Genomic DNA, 16388 nt, shown 5'->3' with positions numbered 1-16388 from the left:
CCAGTCCCTGTACATGCACATTCTCCCACAATGCTGGGTGAAAAGTTAATGTCCGTGCATGCTCAGATGTGAAACAGCACTGCCTAAGATACCTATCACATTACACATGTTGCAACAAAGCCGTCATGCCACATCTGGGTGTTCAATGTAACTGGCATGTCTGACCTCATCAGACAGATGGCACAGGTTTGGGGAACTGCACATGTATCCAGTTCACACAAAGGCCATTGTCTGGGCAGCTGCACAGCACAATGATGGAAGTGACAAGGCATGCGCCTGTTCAGTATCAACTGATGGACACATACAGGCCTTTGACGACTGCCTTAAAATGTAAGTCACTTGGTATGTTTGAACAACTACCATACACATGCATAGAATGTAATGCAGCCAGGCATACTCATTGCCATTCATGATGTCCATGACCTACCACATGGGCTGTGTACGGCCATGTGATTTTCATGTTGCAAGGATGCCAACCTCTGCATGACAACCCATCATCAGCAATTGTTCACCAAGTAGTGAATGGTGTAACCCCTTACTACACTCATTTGTATGAGCACCAACATCATGCCTGCAACACAGGGCTGTGGTCTGTGTTGGCACTTATGCACCTTCACTCTGGACAACCCACAAGGTATGGTGACAGACAACTCAGATATGCATCATGACAAGGCATCCCATAGGAGCAGGTGACAAATGGAACATGCATCTCAGCATGACATGATGTGATAGTTCAACATTGATAGCATGTACCTGTCTAGCAGTGCAGAGTGACACACAAAAAGAATGCAGCACACACACGTACATGTTGGTGTCTCATGGTCCCATGTACCAGGGGAGTACCCTGTGGGTGATGTGTACTGTCACACAGACATGGGCCACACATGTCCACCACACAGGGCACTAGAATGATGGCCATGTACCATGAGTCTGATCGCCTGCAAAAATGCAGTACTCAGGGATGCCATACAACTGCCAGATGTACCACTACACAAATAAGGTGGGTCATGCATGACTGGCAAAACATAGGATGCACAATGACATCCACTCACCAGATGTGTCCTCATAGTTCTCCAGGCCTTCCACCACGACTTGCACCTGCTCAAGGAGGATGAATTGGCTCATGGCCTCTTCATGCAGTGTCAGCTTCTCCTCCTCTGGTAGACCCCCTCCAGTTGCCAGTTCAGAGGCCAGGTTGACACTGAGTCTTTGCTTGGTGCGATGGGTGAGATCATTCCAGTGCTTCTGAACCTGTTCAGCAGTGCGCATCTCCAACCCGAAGACATTGATCTGGTCCGTGACCTGCTGCCAATGCACCATACGTTGTGCAGGTAAATGGGTGCTCCCCGCATACAAGCACATGTCATGATGGTGATCGGTCACGTAGTCAATGAGTATCTGGAGATCCTCATCAATGAAGTTCTTCTTCCTTCGTGGGCTAGTGTCCTGTGCCGTGCCTTGAGGTGGAGCCTCTTCCTGCTGTTCAGGGCGTCCCTTCTTTGCCCGAGTGGCATGAGATGTTAGTGCTGCCCCCGTCTGGCTGAGACCACGCTGGCGTCCAGGTGCTGGGCCACCTGTGGACTGGGGACTGCTATGTCCCCCTGGGGCTGGGGCAGATGTCTCCACACCACGTTCCAACCCCCTGCCACTGGGGCAGATGTGTCCTCGCCATGTCTGCTCACTTTCCCTCTTGGGGTCTTTCCACTCATGTCACAGGTGTAAGGGAAGAATGGGAGGCACACCAAGTTATTGTTCTGGGCAGTATGAGTAAGGGAACAGTCCACATGATGTGCGATGTAGATGTGTGGTCCAGCAAGGCTTCAATGTACCCTAAAGGGAAAGTATACAGCACGCGATATGCATAGGCACACAGGGACTCAAAAATTGCTTACGCAATAACTGGAAAACTTCCAAAAAGTTTTTAAAAAAGTACCACGTGATATGCAGAGGCACCCAGAAACTCATAAATTACATATGCGATACCCAGAAAGCTTCCGTAAAGTAAAAAAAGTCGTACACAATGCACAGAGACACCCAGAGATTGAAAATGTGCATACGCAACACACCGCAGGCCTCTAAAAGTTCACAAAAACATGGGCGTATGTGTAGAGGCAAACCCCCCAAAAAATGCGGTACGCTGTACCTGAAGGGAAGGATTGCATAGCACCCCAATATACGTCTGCAAAAATTCTCAGGATTGTAACCTTCACATGCACAACCAATGATGCATGTCAGGTGCCTTATGGTACCCTGTCATTGCCATGAGCTGTGTAGTCGTGCGGCGTAGGTGTGCTGCATCACTGTGTGCAGGATTTAACTTATGTGTTAAGGGCCTTTACTCAGCTATCGGCTGCTGTGGTTGCAAGATGCACACCACTGTTCCTCCTGCCTACGTACTGCTGTATTTGCCTCCTCCGGCCCTGCTTTGCCTCATTCACTCCTTACTGCTGCTGCCAGATATGATATGATATGATATGGCATTTGTAACGCGCCCATACACAAGTGTTTGAGCTCGAGACAGCTCGAGAGTGAGTGCGTGCCTGCAACCAGCACTGTCTTGGTGTGACAGCTGTCCCACTTTTGCCTGGATTCCTGTATTAGGGCTGCAACCACCTCTTCTGTACTTGCCGGACTTCCACCTCTCCTAACACTACCAAAGTTCGATAGCACCTACCCAGGACCCAGGAAACCCATACTTGCCTCGGAGTTGCCATGTCTGCCCCATCTAAGCCATCTGAGGAGTACTGCATGCCCACATTGATGCAGACGGCTGCCAACTTCACCTCCACTGAAGTTGGCATCCTGGTGGATCGGGTCCTGGGCGCGTATGATGCCCTCTTCAACCCAGCTACGCATCTGGGCAACGACACAAGACTAAGAATCTGGGATGGGATTACGGCTGCCATCCACATGGAGGGGGTGGCAGTCCGCCCCAGAAACACAGTTCAGAAATGTTGGGACAACCTCAAGACCCATAGCCATTTCAAGGGGGTGGCAGCCCTCGACACGGAACCCACCATGGAGAGGTACTGTGCTGGCTGCCACCGGCTCAACCAGAAAGAGCTGCAGGTACTTAAGAGGTTCTATCCAGACCTCCACTCCCACTTCTTGGCCTGGAGAAGTCATCTGGATGCCGCTGATGAGTACCCATGTGGTAGAATGCTCTACAGCGTATGTGTGGCATGCATGTTTACAGATGCCACATCCTGTTTGTGGCTTGTGTGTGTCATGAGATGCAGCTGATTGCTGCCTCATCCCAATGCATGTAATTTGTGGCATCAGACATTGTATACTGTCATTTGCATGAGTATTGGCAGATCGTGGATTAATTGCAAGTGTTTGGACATTACAGTGGTGGACATGTGAGTGATGTGCATGATGTACGAGTCCATGTGTGGCACTCCTGATAGTGCATCAATGCAGGCACATCTGCTGATAGTGACACAAGTGCATTGATACCTGCAAATGTGGAGTTGATGCATTGACGTCTCCGGGACTGGGATATGACCTCTCATCCCACTGCATTTGTGACACAAGTGTATGTGTGTACATACACGATTTGTATGCTCAGCCACCTGACATGTGCAATTTGTTCACAGATATGTGTGTCAGGACATGTTGCATGTGCACATTGGTGACTGTGTTTGGGTGGGCAGGTGCCCATGGTTGCATGTCATTCTTGTGTTTGTTGTTCATTGGTATGGTGGCGTCACCTGTTTTTGGTGAACAGTCATTGGCAGCCACCACGTTCGTAATTGAGAAGTCTACAAGTATTGTCGTGGGCTGCTCTATGACTCTTTTCCTGGAGCATGCTCTGTTTGCTATTTTAGAGAAACCCAAAGGCACGTTGATTTCCCAAATAGCTTCAGCTTATGAGGTAGTGATTTTGAATCTGATGATTAAGATTTTAAGATGTAAAATAGTGAATCCTGGCACATTTATAGCTGAGCCAATAGCAGAAGATGATCATGCTCATGACTGTGCTAATTATGTTGAATTTTATGACGATATACATTGAGTAAAGGAAAATGCTCTGGCAGGAGGGGAAATTCTCTTTATTGATGGTTCTTCAAAAATATATCAGACTAGTGGGGAAAGGCATTCAGGAGACACAGATTAGACGTAGAATTTGAAGTTGTAGCAAGTGCAAGGCTACCGTCTCACTTTCCGTGCAAGCAGCTCATTGTCAGGCTCAAAAACACAAAGGGTAGAAAGTAACAGTGTACAGTGACTCCGCCTGCGTGACATTAATCGTACACACAGGATTAGCACGTTTGAATAGGAGGGGTTACCTCCATGCGGATGGCACTCCAGTGCAGCATGCATCCTTATTCGATAGGCTTATTCAGGCTTACAACTCCCAGTAACCATAGCAGTCGTTAAATGTGTGGCGCACACTAAGCAAACAGACTTTATCTCTTGCAGGAACAAAGCCGCAGACTTAGAAGCAAAAAGGGTTGCATATTCCTCAGACATATCGAGTTTTGATACTGATAATATTAAAGAAAAAAAAGAAGTTAAAGCCATGTTAGTGCAAGAAGGGTTTAATAAATTGTTGATAACCCAACTAATGGAGATTCAAGGGAGCACCATTGGAGTGATGGAGGCGCATACTCGCTCCTGGCTTGGATGCCATGTACACAGCTTCCACAGCCTCCATGGTTACAAGTAAGGACCGGTGCAAATGGTGCACGGCAGCTCTCTTTAATCACAGAAAGTAGTGATATGAATCACTTTTTGTAGATTCACCCAGTTGCAAAAACCAACATCCTGTGAGAGTTTGGCACACGATCAGCTGCATAAGGTAACTTAGCTTGATTTATTTGAACATAGTGACAGATTACATACCCGTGAGTTGTAACGCATTCCAACCAGTATTTTTTCTGAAATGTACAGATCTCGCACTGAAAATCTCGATTTATAAGGTAACAGACTTACCAGTCTTTAAACAATTCGAAAGATACCATCGCATATTAACATTATGAATCATGGACATTTATGTATTTTGTATTTCTTTACATGTATCCTTCTGGGCTTCGCTCTGGGTATGTATATCTTAACATGTATGATTTTGCCATTGTTGATCAATGTTTGAATTGCTAAAATGATGAAATTGTTGAAATAACATTGACTATTTCATCTATTTGGATTATACTAAATAGGGCTTTGCCCTAATGAAAGAGAAATTGGGCCTCATTATGACCCAGGCGGTCCGGAAATAACGGTGGCGGTAAACCCGTGCAGGCGGGAGGTGATGTTCCCGCCAGGTCTGACCTGGCGGGTTTAACAGCTCCCGCATGCAGGCGGACGAGGAAACACCGGCAGCATTACGAGATGCTGCCGGTGTTTCCATGATCCCCATTTCCATTGAGTCCTATAGGACTCAATGGGAATGGGGATTTACACCATTCCGCCTCCGTGATTCCCGGAAAACCGGGGTTGTAATGCCACGGTAATTCCGGGAATCACGGAGGCGGAATGGTAATACGAGTCCGGCGGTAACCAGGCGGTTTTACCGCCTCGGTTACCGCCGGACTCGTAATGAGGCCCATTGTCTCCAAAATGAATTGGCACATGAGCCCTTTCTGATGAGGCAACAGCTGGCCTCACCCATTTATTCTACTTTAGATCAAAACTTCATTTTTTAATTTACAAAGAAAATTCTCTGGAATTATTACATTGGAAGTTACTGATCAATTATAATGAACTTTGAACATGAGCATATCTAAGAAGATACTTCATTCAAACTGAATTAATCTCAGGTATTAGTAGCCCCTATCAGGGCAACAGAGTGACAGAGACTGGTTAACTGTATTGCATTTCCGATTCAAGGGAGTGCGCCACAAGAGGAGCAAGAATTATGAAAGTGAAGGGGGTATTCTTTATCCCTCACTGAAGCATTATGGCGACAAGACAGCACTGGAAAGCCGGTGATGCCAGTAGCATTATTAAAGGTCACGCTTTAACAGCTGCATTACCCCATGCATGCAACTAGAGAGAGTCTTGCTGCTCAAATTGCGGAAGGCTAGTTCATTCCAAATTGTTTAGAACATGTTGCACTATTTGTGTTAAACTGCATTGTGTGTCAAAGGTTTACTGCTGGGTATACACTGAGAACAATTAGAGGGTTAATATCTCAACCAAATTGTCTGTTTCAGCATTTACATATCGACTATGTTGATATACTGCAGGTGTGTAATGGATATAGGTATCCATTAATGGTGGTGTGTCCATTCTCTGGGTGGATCGAGGCAGGTCTGTGTACACAGCCTGATGCCACTTGCGCAGCAAAGTTTTTAGTGTGCAAAGTCTTCTCAAGATGGGGTGTGTGTGAAGTGCGAAGATCTGATAATGGGTCACATTTTGTTCATGAGCTATTTGAACAAATAGGGCTTCTATTGAACATTAAATATATGTTTTCTTCTGCTTATCACCAGCAAGTGAACAGGATATGTGAGAGATTCAACAGCCTCCTTAAAGAAAGGATTGCTAAGATTAAATTGACTATGAAGAAGGGATAGATATATGGCCTGCCCTTAGCTATATATGGCCTTCGGAATCAGCCTGGATCAGACCATCACCTCACCCCTCATCAACTAGTGACAGGGCGACGGATGCAAATGCCTTTTACACCTCCATCTAGGAGTCAAAGTGATGCCCAAAGTGTAGCTAAAACTTTAGGTGATCAATTACATTACTATTTGACATGTATGACCTCTAGCATCTCTCCCATTTCAGATCAAGTCAAGCGTCCGGGGGCCAGTTTCAGAATACAGAAGAAGATAATTCAGCAACCAACCCAAATCAATTTTTATCAGCATCTAAGTTATATGTTGGCAATCTAGTATTAATCAAGAACTTCACCAGGAAGTGGCATGAACCACGCTTTAATGGTCCCTTTTGTGTTTATAACCCCTTCAGCTGTAATGGTCCAAGGAAGACGAGCTTGGCTTCACTTAGGGGATGTAAAAGCCTACAAAGGTAAGACCCGACCTCCCATCATTAAAGATCCAGAAGCAAGGCAAGAAGAAGAATTTCAGCGGGTGCATACTCGATCGATGACGAAGAAGAAGGACGATAAAGCGACCAGCTGCTAATGCAGATTTTGCATTTGAACTGTGATTCAAATGAACACTCCATATAGATATTTTAGCAGGAGTGCAAAGACTTGCCGAGACTCTCAGGAATTTTGAAATATGAACTTTAGAAATACATTGACTTATCAAAGTTATGCCTAAACGTCAGTTCTTAATTAAAAATTGGAAACGGGATCAAGGTCTGGATTCATTTCGTGGTGTACCTGTTCTAAACAGTTAAACATATGGTACTTACTGACATTGATGTTCATCAACTTTTGCTTGATGTATCTTTGTGTTTATACTTCAAGCTTATCCTACTCTTGTCAGAAGACATTTTGATATTCATACTTTTTTACAGGATCCTAAAAATGGCCCACTAATAAGAAGGCTTCTCATAGCAATAATCAAGCAAATATTACAGTTGGAAGCATAAACAAATGTTATGATTGTATTAAAAATGAGAAATATTGAAACAGGTACAGTTCTAGAAAATGAACAAGTGTGACAAAGGCAAGCATGGTGCAAAAGGTGGATGCCAATGTTTTGGTGCATGTTATATGCCTGCACGATTACACTCTTTGTTTTTCTGTTCCTCATCTTTCACAGTCTCTATTATGTTAGTACTTCCCCTGAGGTAGAGGCCTCCATGGTTCTCCCCACTACGGGAACTGTTTTTGATTTGCTTACCTCCACTGAGGCAGAGGCTTCTATGATTCCCCCCATTGTGAGAACTGTTTTTGATTTGTTTAATGAGTATTATACAACTTTTGAATTTGTGAGACATAGGAGAAATGCAGAGGAAGATAATTAGGGGATAAATACCTATCTAGATAATGCATCACACTTGGGTAATAACATGTATCAGCACGTGAGAGAGGTGGGAGAAAGAATGTCTAAGGAGAGTTGCTACGTCTGCGCTCTCATACCCTATGCCTTGAATACAGTGCACACTTTCATCTCCAGAGAAGTCCCAGAACACTATGCCAGATGCCTCATTCAACTTGCAGCATGTATGACCCAAGGACAATACCAGGGCAGTTGGGCTACTTTGTGATGGAGATCGAAATGGTTGTTTCCATACCAGGATGATTGTATCAAGACTACACAGATAGAAAAGGAACCTGAATGCAAGAGCAAGATGCTTGTGTATCCTGCAGCAGGACAGAAAGAGGTGACCATTGAAGAGCTGACGAGAATGGGACCTTGACAGAGGCCATAACATTGCTGATGAATCTGCATAATAAGATAGAAGATGAGACACAGGACATTGAGGATGATAGTTGGTTTGCTTCCATATTTTCATGGATTCCACAATGGATGGCGAACATTTTCAAGTTTCTTGGAGCAATATTGGTCATGGTGATGTTTGGATTTTTTCTGATCAGGATAATAATTGCACAATGGAAGAAAACGGCAAAGAAAGCAGTAGGAATGAAGATTATGATTGATGTCGAATCAGGGTTTGGACCCAAGGAATTGACTGATGAAGAGGTCAAGAAATATATAGAGGCTAATACCGAAGCACCTGAAGGAACACAGTTTCTGTATCCAAAGAATCACAAGAAGTGCGTGGGATGATGGGTCTATTACAATCCAAATGGACAGCGCAACTGCATGACCTGCAGCGTGGATGAACATGTTAAAACAGCCGGCATCCTGAGGGGGGTGATGAAGATCTGCACTCCAAAGAAGCATTTCTTCAAGAGAAAATATCAAGGTGTGGAGACCATTTAAAAGGTGGTCGATGACTCGACCAGAGGGGAGAGTGTAGGTGAGCAGGTAAATGCCTCTGCAGGAAGTCCCGCCCCTGACCTCCTATATGTTGGAAGCCTGACATTGTGCCATGTTTGACACCTGTATGTGTGGCAATTCCACAGCGAGTGTTTGAGAGAAGATGTCCTCTGAGAAAACCCTAACAAATGTATCCCGGAAGAGATGACAATTTGAAGGAGGAACTCCGTGAAGGAATATGAATAAGCGTGAAAGAGGAGCTGGTGATGTCACAAGAGAAGATAATGACGCCCAGAGAATACTGGCTGAAGAGAAAGTATGGATCATTCTGAAACTGATGATGAAATTAAGAATCAAGTCAACTTTAAAAATAGAGAAAAGAAGATTGCATGTTTGCAAAGTACTGCAGAAAATACAAGCCGTTCAATGACTGTACAGATGCTGTAATGCAAGTAGACTAAGTGATCATAGAAGCTGGCTATATGTAGTGAATAGACTGCAGGCGAAGCCGCCATTGTATGGAAACTGAACATCAGTGTCATAAAATCAGTAAGCCAAGACCCATAGTAAAGAAAAGCAGAGAACTGTGTTTCAGCACGAATAAGCCGAGATCGTGGAAATGAACGGCGAGGCTGTCTCTGGCCTGGTGTCAAAGCAGAAGCAAGCCAAGGACGGTGATCTATTCTTAAAGCCAGTGAACAAGAGAAGTTGAATCATTCCTTGTTAAGGTGCAAAGAAAGGCAAGTTTTATTCGTTTTTCGTTAAGACATTTAAATACTGCAAAACGGACCAGATCGTGGTGTCCTGCCACGTGAACCAAGGATGAAAATAGAGTTCAGCAGGGAGTCCGAGAATAATGATAGTTCATGCTCGCACTCCCATATATCCCCACAGAAAAGGATGCTTTGCAAGGCCAAGTTCAAAGACAATATGCAAGGCATAAGGCTTGGGTGGTGAGAGATGTCCGACTTAATTGCTGGGTAGGTAAAGTCAAGTCCACCTCCCGGCACCTGGGTATGAGCTTACGTGCTGCTAAGTGAACTGAAAGTTTCAGACATGGCACTAGCATGCTAATCAATTGAAGAGGGCCGTATAATGAAGTGCCTTATAGTTTGAGAGCCAATGATATACTGTGTACTTAATAGTGTTGAAGATGACATGTTTTTAGAGGTAGGCATAAGTTGCCCACCTGAAAGTAGATATCCAATCACAATCCCACCCCTTAGAGAAAGTATATTAGATGTTCCCCTTGAGTCTATCACAACCCCTCGTAGGTTTTTCTCATTTGCCACTTAGTATGACGTCACGTATGACGTGTGCTTTTATGATAAAATCTCTGAGACCTCGAGCGAATGTCCGTTGATGTCCATTGTAACTCCCTGTTTTAGATAATTGATATTATCACAGCACCTTTGCCATCTTCCTGAGTTGGTTCGATTATTTGGTGTCAGTTATTCTGCATCCCCATCCATTGCATGCACAATACCCAAAGGGCCATATACTCACGTGCGTTCTGAGCCTCCATCATTTTCTTATCTTCATTTTATTATTTTTTTTAATGTGCGCAGGGACCAAGCGTGGGCCTTGCCGAAGGGGCCAGTGGTTGTTGCCGTGTTATCGATTGACTGCTTTTCAATTTTTTTTCTACATGTTCTCTGCTGTGGCCCACCCGGGGACTCTGGAACACATGTGCCCACACCACGCGGGACCCCACCGGAAATGCAGACGGTCAGTGGGCATGACCCGACCTCCGTTTCTTCTCCATCACGTGGCATGCTCCGGGGACTCCAACAGCGTGAGCCCGCCTGCTGTGGAACCTTGTCGGAAGAACCAACTGTCACCAGGCATGACCCGGCCAGCATGAGCGCCCCGCAAGGGACGTGCCCAGGGTGGCATGCTTGGCTCAGCAGCACACCGGTTTCATTGGTTTTCCTCATAGCCAGTTGTTATATTGCCGGGGACTGCCAATTAATGCAAGGCTCTGCGGGCAGGGCCTCTGCCTGACTATGCAGCGTTGTTGCGTATTACAAGAATTCACTGCAGGCAGGAGTCATGGTTGTGAAAGACTGGCACACGGACGGCCGTGCATACCTTTTTTATTAACTTGATGACACGTCGCCCACATATCATCTCACATGTGACTTTCGCACAAGCCCAGGAGGGTCTTCAGTCACAACTGTAATGCAAGAACTTTCTCTTGGTTTGCGATCTTTCTTTTCCTGACATAGCTCTCCATTTCCACTTGTTCTGGAGCACTTCATTCTATACCCTCTTACCTGGGTTCCATTTCTACTTTTAGGTTTATAGAGGAGTGGAAAGCTAATATTTGGTGAATTTGTTTCTCTGCTCTTGGGTTTGTGGGAATGGTTCTTCCTTTAGGTTTTAAACACTCTTAGTTCAGTTTGTCCCATTTTAATAGCCACTTCCGAAACACCCCTTTTTTGCATCTGTCTCTTACGGATGTTCGCAGGTCTGAAAGATTCCTTTTAATTTTCATCACTGTTTTTCTTTTACTTTAAAACAATGGGTATTATTGGTGCCTATCACCACAGGTTCCAGAAAGGTAGATGCGACTAGGTTTTACATGGTGCTTCTTCTTTCTCTATCTTAAAAAGCCCTTTGCTTGAGGATTAGACCTTCGATACCCATTGTTTACAGAGGGCTCCACCTTTTTTCTTTAGGGTTTAATCAGCTCAGTTATGATGGCTGTCTGTCGGCTACACGAGTATAACACTGCAGAGTAGGTTGGTTATCCAAATCAATCTACACGTAGTAGCGTAGAGTTTTTCAATTACATCCAAAGCTCATCACCCAGATGGTGGTGCCTTCAATTGGTGGCAGTTATGTTCCGTTACATCTTCGAGGACCTTAATCAAAACATTGCCACTTTTGGCAGGGTTTGTAAACGTAAACAAACATATTCGGATACAGGGGGTTTCACTGTTCATAAGTTGGTTTGAAAGAGTAAACATGAACAACCCTCGCCCTACCCCCATAAAAAAGCAGGGGCCAAGGAAGGGTGTTGCTGGACTTTGTGCCTGCCTGTGCCTTAAGGGTAAAATATTAATTTAGACCCTCTGTCTTGAAAAAGAGATAACAATAATCTGCTTCTGAAACATCTCTGCCCTATTTCATGGTACATTTTACTTTTTATTTAAGTAATATACCGCCTTATATATCTCGGTCCTGTAAAAGATCAAAGATGCATTAACTACATTTTTGGCCTCCACTATATGGGCCACTTGAGGTCCCATCATTGCGGGTGTGTGAAACGGACCTGGCTGTGCAAAGGCATATGGAGTTCTGCAAGCAAGAGGAAGAATTGACAAATAGGTCAGTGGTTGTCTGGCTCCATTTCGGCTTGTAAAGGGTCTAGCACACAACTACTCTCAACTCTAAACAAACATGAGCATAAGCACGAATCTGTATGAAATGATCAAGTGAGTACTTTTATTCACCCGGGAGAATGCATGGACCATAATGACACCCCCAGTGCAATTGGGTGTATTTGACCAGAAGGGTACCAGTCAGAGCTGGCCCCATCTGGAAAAGGTACATTTAGAGATCAAGCAGTGTCGAACCAGGTATCCGGCCAGCCGTCAATCAGCAAACTTGAATTCCCTGCAGTAGGGATTCCCCAGCAGCACTTTCAGGAATTCAAGACCAGTGAAGCAGAAATGTCTCCTCTAAGTCTCAGAGGTGTTTTCAGGTGGCTAGACAATACATAGGAACTGATGTCCAGAGCAGTAGCTCCACCCACGTCCACATTCCGAGCTCTCAGGATGAAGCCAGAGAAAGTCCTGCCTCTGTTCTCCTGTAACTATTGGCTCTGTTTTAAACATTATATATAATTTGCCTTCAGGCCACAGCCCAACTTCTTTCTGCAACATGGTTCATGCCTCTCCACAGCGTTGAAGCATCTTAATTTGGTGCCAATTCAAATTTTAAAATATCTTGTACAAGTACCCAGCACATACAGTAAATCTTTGCTGAGAACAATTAAAAATACCCCGGGAGAATATTAATATACAGAGGCTCAAATTATCCTTATTAAGATAATCCATTATGTTTTTCATTGATCAGGCATGGATACTGCCTTACCTTTTCACTCATCCCTTATTGTCAACTAATCGCTTCCAAACTGTGAGTGTTCCTTATCATACAAGTAAAATATGTCTGATGGCTTCAAAGAACCTGCCTCTACTACTGGCAGAATACCTGCAATCGCGCTTTACCGTTACCGGCGCTCGAAATCCTGGTATTACCCAGATATTACGCGTGTGAGCCACAGCAGAAAATTCTCATTCCATGGCGTCCCATAGGACTCCATGTAATGGGATTGCCGCAACCCCCGGCACCGGTTGTACCGGTACTGGTGATTGGGGCAATTAATTTCTGGTAGGGGCCTGAACTCCCGGCAGGTCAGACCTGCCAGTAGGTCACTGCCCCTAATGGCAAACTCAGAGTGTGCCAGTCTGGTAAAAATGCCACAGCCGGCACTACCAGCATTTTTTCTGCCATTTTTAGCAGACTGGCACACACATAATGAGCACCATTGTCAGAAGAAGGCACATCTGGAGTTCCAAAAGCTTTCAGAGTTTTGGCTCCTCGTGTGCTCTCCTCATAAATTGCTCTTCGAGTGTGTCAGCTCACATATTGCTCTCACTCAGACTGATTGTTGCATTCTACATATGACTCCTGATTATTGCATCTTGCATTCTGCTTCATAGATGGGCCGTTGCATCTTACATATTGCTCTTTGAGTGCCACATCTCATGCATATACCACAGTTTTTGCTATCCTGTGCAATCTGCGGATCAGCTACTAAGCACACTTTCTACTTTCTCCAAGCACTAACTCTGTGTTCCAGGTTCAGCGTTGATCACTGGTTTCGCTCTCCTCACCTCCCTGAAGCTCTTCTTACAGTGAGCCTTTGAAGTGGTCTTGTGAACCAAGGGTGACAGAGTAAACACACTTGGCCTCATTACTAGTACAGCGGTGTGGGGAAAATGTGGTGGTTATTCTGTTGCAGCTGCTCTTTTGGTATTAATGGAATTACCGCTGTTTTTTCCCACCGCAGAATTAAAACATTGGAGGCAGAGGCGTTGCTATGGGGGGCTAAGGAGGCTATAGCCCCTGGTCTTTTGGTTGTAGCCCCGGACAGAATCTCAGGAGCTGCAACCAAAAGGCTAGCTAACCCCCAGTCCCGACAGTTCTGACATTAGCGTAGCCCCGCGTCTTTTCCAAACCTAGCAACACCCCTGATTGGAGGCGAAGCTGAGGATTTACCTCCGGCAACACGCTAGAGGTGAATCTGCCAAGAATTGGTGGATTTAACATGCGGTAGTTCTCCCAGCAGTAAATCCGCCAAAACTCCCCATGGAGCCCTAGGGACTCTGAAAATGGGGAATTACCATCATGTGTAATACCATGGGACCAAGTGGCGGTAACGGTAATCGGGTATGGCAGTAATTCGGTGCATTTGCCAGTGAATTACCACCCGACTCATAATGAGACCTGTTTTCGGAGAATCCTTATATGATGTATTCATTGGAATAAGAAATAAAGTTACAGCAGTTAATAAACTTCAATTTTTTGTCTGAAGCGAGTTTGTTAAAATAAACACAATTTTAAATCGAAGCAACATAAATGCCAATTTGGGAGTTATTAAACTGTTAATTTTGCAACCAGTACGTCCTGTAAAGTGCTGATTCATAAAGGCAGAGTTAATGGAGTGTTTGAGATATGGAGTGTCTTGTTGAAATGCCGCTGAGCTATATTAATGACAGGAACACCCACAGTAATGAACCTTGCAGTACATTATTAGATTTACATTTTTGTTTCCGTAATTGGAGTAAAATATGTTTTTACATAGCTGAGGCACATTATGATGCTTGTTACGGTGGACAGCATCCGTCACAATACGGTTCTCTGACACTCAGTTTAACACCATTTGGAAGTTGAATTTTTCTGCAACATAGTTGTGTATGAATCATTAAATGAACTTCACAAAAAGCAATTAACTCCTGATTTGATATGGGCTCCCTAACACATAGTGATTACAAGTTTGGTGGTAGTGTGTGGAGGAAATTTTCCACACACAAAAGCATTACTGCATGCAATATTACCGACCGCATGTGGTAATTCTGCATGCAATAATATTGCATTTCCCCATGGAGTGCAATGGGACTTTGACATGGGAAATAACTGAAGGGTCTGATGGGCTCTGCGATGAATCAGGTGGAGTCATCACTGATTCCCCGGCAGGGACCTCCTCCCATGTGGCCAGGGGACGACAGGCGCTATCTGATCCTGACCCTGTGGGTGGATATATGAGGGAGGATCACATGGGAGGCGACAGCTGTTGGGCAGAGGTGGTGACTCCATCTGATGAAATGCGATATTCTCCCCTTCCTCCTGCGGAAGACCCTATAACAAGTTCTTGATGGCTTGTTGTCATCCCATAATTCCCTGTTATTGTAAAAACCAGAAACCCATCCCTCAGTATCACTCTAGACAAAATTTCATTCATACCTCAAACATTCACAACACACATCTAACATCTCCTGTTTCTGATGTTTCTCTATATAAACCTTTTGATCAACCACATTTTTTAAAATCCTATAATATCTATGGACTTCAGCTCCCATAAAGCCTCAAGTACTGAGACGAAGAAGAGGAGGGAGGAGTTGAGCAGACTAAGCAAAGCCTGAAACCTAATGTGCAGACTAGTTGTTTGATTAAACCTAATGTGCCTGGGACATTTAAAAATGGCATTTGCACTCAACAAAGCAGAACAAGAGAGAACCGGGCAGGAGAAGGCTGACAGAGAGAACGAAAAATCTGAAAAGGGCAGGGAAACTCTAGCCTCTGGACCAGAGTATTACAATTGCATAGAACAACAGAAAAAGATTGTCCAGAGAAACAATGTGTATCAAAACTTATTGAAAGTGATACCAACAATTTAAACAATGGTGAGTCAATCACAAATGAATGATTGACTCACCATTGTTTAAATTGTTGGTATCACTTTCAATACATTTTGATACACATTTTTTCAAATTAATTTGTTTCTCTGGACAATCTTTTTCTGTTGTTGTATGACAGAGAGAAGACATACACATCCAGGCATCGGCTCGGGAACGCGTGTCACACATACCGGTATGGCATGAAGGAAGGAGAGGGAGCAGCAGTCCAAGCCATAGAGCAAAGCCGGCAAGTGAACACAGAGCTGCAGGAAACGCTGGAGAGACGTACGCATCATGTAAGAAGCCAACCCAGGGAGAAAGCTTCACTGTAGAGGCACACCATAAGTCAGAGATGCTGCGAACAACCGGTGAGACTGCCCAGAGCAATTGGGAATCACAGGGCTTAACGACACGGATGCAAACAAGTGAATAAAGTATATGAAATTGCTATTATGGACAATGCTGAAAGGCGGTTTAAATACAGACAAAACTCAATATCAAAGTAAGGCCCAAAAGGAAGAATATTTGAATACCAACAAGATACAGTGCAGTAACAAAACATGAGCAAATGCCTTTGCATGAGATGTCAATGTGGCAGAAAGCTGGAGCA

This window comes from Ambystoma mexicanum, chromosome 5p, assembly GCF_040938575.1.
Source record: "Ambystoma mexicanum isolate Mex_15411 chromosome 5p, UKY_AmexF1_1, whole genome shotgun sequence".
Taxonomy (NCBI): Eukaryota; Metazoa; Chordata; class Amphibia; order Caudata; family Ambystomatidae; genus Ambystoma; species Ambystoma mexicanum.
The sequence above is the reverse complement of the archived record's forward strand: the minus strand, read 5'-3'. Positions refer to the sequence as shown.